Raw genomic sequence first — 7,400 nt, forward strand, 5'->3', positions numbered from 1 at the left:
GAGGAGGCGGAGTGGAGGAGGAGGTAGCTGGGGCTGGGTCGGGGAGCTGCCGGCGGGTGCAATTTTTCCCCGTGGGTGCTCCAGCCCCGAAGCATGGAGTCGATGCCTATGGTCTTGGAGCATTCCACTAAAAACTGGCCTGGATTTGGTCATGTTCAGAGACTTTGAAAATCCATTATTTTTCTGACTGTGCAGGACATTGTTAACCATGAGAGCACTCACACAGCCATGTTTGGAAGGCAGTTCGGCAGTGCGGCGCAGTGTATGTGTGGCTGATGAAGCTGTACGTGTGTGACAGTCAAGATCCAGACACTGCAAGGTGAGAAGAGAAGGTTCAAACCCTCCAAAATAAGCAGTTAAACCAACTGATTGAATGCTGTTATTTTGCTGTAAGAGTGCATCAAGAAAGATCTTTTTTATGAAAGCTTGTAATACACTGGCCTTAATAGTCATGATGATCTACATATACTACTCCTGGGGGAATTCTGTGCCAAAAAATGAAAAATTCCAGACCAATATTTTAAAATTATGCAAAATTCTGCATATTTGATTTGTCAAAATAACACAATATAATCACGCTCCCACTTCAGCCCCGGGGTCCATGCCAGGTATGGGCGGGAGTGCTGATGGGAAATCACAAATTCTGCGGGAAAAAATAAAATTCTGCAGGGAACGTTAATTTTGCATTGTGCAGTGGTGCAGAATTGCAGCAGGAGTAATATACAGTTATAGTTATGTAGGTATGTATGTGTATAGGTAGAAAATTGCAACTATAACTGTGGCGTGACTTCAGCTTCACCTCACAACCAGAGGAGACTGGTTTCAAGCCTTGAGCCATTGTCCAGCTCAGGAAAAAGCAATGAGAATCCATCAAAGCAGGGAACAGCTTGAAACTAGAAAGAAAACCCCAGTCTTTGGAAACTAAGAAAGGAGGGAGTTTTCCCCACTTTCAATATCTGAAGAAAAAAACCTGCACTCCCTTTTAAAATGGGGGACAGTCTTGAGGTGAGAGGCTGTCCATGAATGCTGGATCCCTCCTATAGCTATGGTTTTCTAGACCTCGCTTGAATGTGCCGGAGCCTGGGCTAAGTGCAGTGTTCAAATGTTATTTGTAAAACCTGAGGTCCTTGTAAAACGAGTGACTGACTTGCAGGAGACCTGGGAAGGTGCAGCAGAGGACACAACTTTCTTAGGCTGCCTGGTGTTCTGGCATAGGCACGCCAGCTAAACGTGCTAATGGGTAGAGCCCTCCACAACCATTGAAATCTGCTTTATATTCGCAAATATCCACATATCCGCAGATCATTTTTGTATCCAGGCAGGGCTCTACTAATAGGGCCTTCACTGCAGAGTGGCCAGTGTGCGCAACAGGCCAGCTAGAGAGCATGTCTCATTACCTGGCTGGGGATTTGCTTAGTTGCCATTTGCAGCAGAGGGATTACTCTGGCTACCTCCGTGGTGATTTTGGGATGCAGCTGAAGTGTAATTTGTACATGGATAGCATGCCAGCTTTGTTTTACTGGTGGTGCCTGGGCACTTCCTGAGTGCCCTTCCCACATGGGAAGCTTTCCCATACCATTCCCATAGAATCATAGAAGAATAGGGTTGGAAGAGACCTCAGGAGGTCATCTAGTCCAACCCCCTGCTCACAGCAGGACCAACCCCTCACTAAATTATCCCAGCCAGGGCTTTGTCAAGCCAAACCTTAAACTCAGAGGAGGGAGATTCCACCACTTCCCTAAGTAACCCATTCCAGTGCTTCACCACCCTCCTAGTGAAATAGTGGCTCCTAATATCCAACCTAGACCTCCTCCACTGCAACTTGAGACCATTGCTCCTTGTTCTGTCATCTACCACCACTGAGAACAGCCGAGCTCCATCCTCTTTGGAACCCCCCTTCAGGTAGTTGAAGGTTGCTATCAAATCCCCCCTCATTCTTCTCTTCTGCAAACTAAATAAGCCCAGTTCCCTCAGCCTCTCCTCATAAGTCATGTGCCCCAGCCCCCTAATAATTTTTGTTGCACTCTGCCGGACTCTCTCCAATTTGTCCACACCCCCTATGTAGTGGGGGGCCCAAAACTGGACGCAGTAATCCAGGTGTGGCCTCACCAGTGCCAAATAGAGGGGCATAATCACTTCCTTCGATCTGCTGGCAATGTTCCTACTAATGCAGCCCAATATGCCATTAGCTTTCTTGGAAACAAGGGCACACGGCTGACTCATATCCAACTTCTCATCCACTGTAATCCCCAGGTCCTTTTCTGCAGAACTGCTGTTTAGTCAGTCGGACCCCAGCCTGTAGCGGTGCATGGGATTCTTCCGTCCTAAGTGCAGGACTCTGCACTTATCCTTGTTGAACCTCATCAGATTTCTTTTGGCCCAATCCTCCAATTTGCCTAGGTCACTCTGGACCCTATCCCTACCCTCCAGATATCTATCTCTCCCCACAGCTTAGTGTCATCTGCGAACTTGCTGAGGGTGCAATCCATCCCATCATCCAGAGCATTAATGAAGATGTTGAACAAAACCTGCTGGGTTCTTTTCCAAACATCACACTCCTGTGGTCCTCTTACATCCATTCTCTCTGGATGTGCTTTTATTGCCTTGCTGGATCCTCCTGTGTCAAAGAACAGGTGAGGCGAGCTGATTCCATCACATGTGTCATGGAGGGCTGGGGGGGCGGGTACCCTTCCTGGCCAGCTGGTGTCAGCATGGGATTGTGGTTGACTTTTTCTTAAAACAAGCACAGTCACTAATGCCCTGATCCCACAAAGCACTTCATCACGTGCTTAGCTGTACACAGGTGGTTAAGTGCTTTGCTGAATCAGGGCCTAAGTGAAGGCAGTTGGGTGGTCCTCAGCAAACCCACTCTTGGACCTATCCCTGGCATCTGCAGCCACCACTTTTGACGGGCTAGACTCTGGAATTCCAGCCTCTTCCCCTTGTTCCTGTTTTGGGGCAGCAGCATCCCGTGGATTGTGTTGACTGCACAGGGATCTGCAAGAGCAATTCTGCACTTCTGAAAAGTCCCCTTTGCATGTTTCCAAGAGTTCATCGTAGACCCCAGGCAGGACCATTGTGGAGGCTAAGAAATACCTAGTATCATTACGTAGCTGACTCCCCAGGTTCCCCTAGCAACTTCCTCTGTCTGAGCTTATTGGTTTTGTAATCAACTTAAAGCTGTCATCACCCTTCCTCTCCCACTAATTGCATGCAGCAGTTTCATTGGTTGTGTGAAACTCCCAGCATAACCCCCAGACACAAATCAACTCCACCACCCAACAACACACAGCCCCTCACCACAGTGCACACCCCTCATGCACCACCTCCACCCATCCACACTGTTCTCCAGCCCAACACATGTGCTGTCTCACCCTCACTCATACCTACTGTAAAACCAGAACTGTAAGCATTGGGCCATCACTTGTGTTAACAATAATAAAGGTGGAAGTTTCTATTTGCCTTCTATAATGACAGGTTTCAGAGTAGCAGCTGTGTTAGTCTGTATTCGCAAAAAGAAAAGGAGGACTTGTGGCACCTTAGAGACGAACCAATTTATTTGTTAGTCTCTAAGGTGCCACAAGTACTCCTTTTCTATTTGCCTTCTAGTTTCTGAGCCTCTAGGGGGCGCTCAGGTCATGTTCTCAAGTTCTTTCCAACCTTGAGGGCTAAAGCTTTTTTTTTTTTTTAATGCCAGCTGAGGTTCTCATGTCAGCACCTGACTCTGGTCCTGGGGCTTTTAAGTGAAACATCAAATCTTACATGACTCATGATCAATCCGAGAGAGATGGCAGTTCGGCTTACTCATACCCTAGCCAAAGAGGCGAGGCGAGCCCTGTGGATTTGACAGAAGCCCTCGCAGAATGGCACCGTTATCCCTAGCGGGGGAGAGGGGAGAATTGCAGATGCCAGGGAAGAGAGAGATGGCTGGTTGCAGGGAAGCTTCAGAGCAGGAAACTGGCTTTGAACTCTGCCCATGGCGTGTTAGAAGGACAGTTGGGATTGGTGATTAGAGAGAACACAGCAAGCAGCCCAGGCCCTACGAGGGGATTTCATCCCTATGTCTAACAGCCCAAGGAACCCTAAGACTGAACCATGTCACCCAGGACTGGAAGGAAACCTGATATTCAGTTACCAGCCAGTTGAAATGTGTCAACCCTATTCCCTCAGCGCACCTTGGGCTGGGCCTGGATGTTAATGGTCACCAGAACATTGGGCAGAAGGCAGCTGCCGGCTCAAACCTCTGTTGTTTTCAGACAGTTAGGGCTCGTGCAACATATCAGCACCCAACATATGATATGCTCGTGCAGCATATCAACAAGATGGCACCCACGCAGAGAGATAGCCTTAGCTCAGTGCTCATGCCCTTTACTTGCACTTGGGACCATAGAGCTGTTTGTGCGGGCAGCTTTCTGTGTCAGTGGCTGTATTTACACACTAAGGCCACCAGTCGTGCAAATACTTCAGGCCACGTTTGAGATCACGCATGCAGAGTCCTTCCATTGCCATCCGTGGGGCTGCTCACCATATGTGAGATTAGCCCATGCGTAGCCTGATCTCTGCAGGATCAGGCCATACCGGGCACTTTTTGAAACTCTGTTCTGGAACGCCAGAACAGGCTTGAAACAAGGGTAGCCCCCCTGTAATCATTGTTCTTGCCTTGGGGCTGGTGGGCCCTGCTCTCAGCATGAATATGCAGCCGTATGTTAAGTAAATACCCGCCCACTCCCCCTTTCTGGAACGCTGATACTGCTGCCTGTCACTGCTGCTCTTCTGTGCTGCCCTCTATCACAGCAGCGCTGCGGCTCATGCTCATGACCAGTCTGCACTTTCATCTATCTAATGGGGTTAGAGGAGGACACACGGCCACGCAGCCTTCCCCCGAATCTCCTCGTTTGTCAGAAAGGTCTTGTTAGCGTTGCTCGGCTGCTGCCCTGAACGTCGGCCTTGGGAAAGATTTTAATTAACCAGGGTACTCGGTTGATGAAAGACATAACCACACAGAGGATGAATGGGCTTGTGGACAAGGCAGTGGGCCGGGACCCAGGCCGCACCTTCCCCCCGGGGGCGAGTCACTGAACCTCAGCTTCCTGTCTGCACAGCATTGCTTTTCTCCCTGCTTTGGCTAGGAAGTGGTTTCTGTCAGGGACCATCTCTTTCTACTTGTATGCACAACAAGATGTCTCGGAGCATGGCTCTAATATGCATCGTCATAAAAAATGCCTTAGCTAGGGGCCAGGGCACCAACAGGTGGTTCGTGCAAATATAGAAAACCCCAGGTTCTATGTCCTGCCTCTGTTTAAGCAGGTTTGTCAGGACCAGAGCCCAGCAACCAAGCGTGGCTCAGTTGATCATTTCCCTGTAAGTGCTAAGGCAGCAGGAGCAGCACATGGTCAGGTGGGGAGGCGAAAAGTTCCTCCAGTCCTGGCACAGCACAGGAGTCCCCCACAGCGGCTGTGGCCTTTTCCCATAGACTGACCACACCGGTGCTCCTGATTTTATTTTCGCCTGGGAGATGTCTCCAGCAGGAAATGAGTGATAAAAACCTCTCCTTTGGATCCAGAGGGCAGAGCATAAATATTGTCACGCGGGAATGACTGGAGATAAGTGAAACCCACTCTCATAGCCTGACCTAGCTGGTACCTACCACCCGCCTTCCACCCCCCACCCCTTCACACTCTAGCCTAGCTCTCTTCCTCCTTGTCTGCCAGAGCCTGTGTCTGTCAGTGTTCAGTGCCTGCTGTGCAGCCTCAGTTTCCCCAGGTTTACAAGCATGGGCTGGCTTAGGGAGGGGGAAGTGGGTGGCAGTTATTACTCCCCACAGCCAGCCCGAGCAGGCTTCCTGGCATTCTGCTTCAAATTGATTTTTCCTCCCCTTTGCTGCTTTCTCTGTTATAGGAGCTGTTTGTGTGGGAGGGCAGCAGTTTGGATTTGAAAAGGCAGGCTAGTCCTAATAATTTGACAGAGCCCTCCCCCACACCTCCAACATGTGCTCTAGTTTCTCTGTTTCAAACCTGGGTGGCTTTATTTGAGCTGGCCGTGTCAGCAACCGAGGTCACTGCAGGGAGAAAACGGGGGGCGGGGTTTCCCTGCCACCTCCGCTAAGGCGCCTCCACCGTTCCAGACACACACCTTCCTACCTCTGCCAATGCACCTCAATCCAACCCTACAGCACACCCGAGCATTCCAGCCCCAGACCCTCACACCTCCCCCCGTCACACTGGGGCCCAACACAGCTCCACCTCTGCGCCCCAGGCCAATCCGCCACCCCCACACCACCAAACACCAGCAATGCACCGAGGCTCTAATCCCAGCAAGGTCCCCGGAGAAACAGGCTATTAGGCACGCTTCTCAAAGGGTGCGCCTTTAGCAGCACTCCCCTGAGCCTTCATAGCTGCACAGCCAATGCACACCTCATCACCCATCAAAGACTCCATCAGCAAGTGTATCAAAGCAGAAGCCAACCCAGGGAAGCCTAAGGCCCAATATCCAAGTCAACCATGGGATTATGTCCTGCGAGGGACTGGCTGACGTCCAAACGGACAGTTATGGATTGGAAAACAAAGCAGCCCAACTCAGCACCAGATGCTGCTGAGCTGTACCTGAGAGAGCCGCTGAGCACTGAGGGGGTTGGTGGGATGCTGAGAACCTGGGCGGCTGGGATGGGGCGTGCAGCAGAAACACCTTTGAATGGAGCAGCTACTTTGGCACTGGTTGCACAGTAGTGCTCTCTTCCAATTAGAGCCCCTGGACTCTGAGATAGGCTCTAAACTCCATCGGTGGCCAACAAACAGAGGGCAAAGGCAAAGGCCGCAGCTCTTGCAACGGGCTGCTACCCTCAGGGTTGGAAGCCCTGGGGTGCAGGTGACTGGGTGTCTTTAGCTTGAGTGGGAAATCCTGAAAAGACAAGAAAAAGCATCAGAGTCTTACCTTGCATTTTTTCCCCCTTCAGAGCAAATCTATTGTGGTTGGACTTTAAGGACAAAAATAAGCCCTGGGTTTTAAGTTAAAATCCAAGCTTTGTCCCCTTTCCAGCAAGTGCCTACACGCTGAGTTAATTTTATCAGTCCCCCTTCCCCCCATCTCCTGGAGATTCTCCTGCCGCAGCCAATAAGCAGGAGAAAATAGCACATTGCCCACTCATCTCCAGTCTCCTTCTTCAAGGAAAATATTTATATTATGCCACAGAGAGGGTTTCCATGGCAGTGACGAATTTAACACTGTTGCCTTGGTAACCACTTGAGGCCATCTTGAACGGTTTGAAAATACCCTTCATAGACAAATAAGGAGAGCCTGTCAGGAGTACCACCCCGCGAATGGGAGGATTAAAGGAAGATGTGTCTCTCTTGCTCCTTCACGCCTTGTCTTTTCCCTCTTCCTCCTTTCTCTCTCCCACTTTA

At 50.2% G+C, this 7,400-nt stretch overlaps 1 protein-coding gene across 1 annotated transcript in view; it reads right to left on the reverse strand.

The window, feature by feature from the left end:
* The window catches only part of DGKG (diacylglycerol kinase gamma), a 206,064-nt gene extending 198,976 nt beyond the window's left edge, over positions 1–7,088 (reverse strand). Inside the window, exon 1 of the mRNA XM_048863172.2 lies at positions 6,931–7,088. The gene's annotated coding sequence lies outside the window, so the exon portion shown is untranslated. The remainder of the gene's footprint in view (positions 1–6,930) is intronic.
* Positions 7,089–7,400: the final 312 nt, after the last annotated feature.

This window comes from Caretta caretta, chromosome 9 (assembly GCF_965140235.1).
Source record: "Caretta caretta isolate rCarCar2 chromosome 9, rCarCar1.hap1, whole genome shotgun sequence".
Classification (NCBI taxonomy): Eukaryota; Metazoa; Chordata; order Testudines; family Cheloniidae; genus Caretta; species Caretta caretta.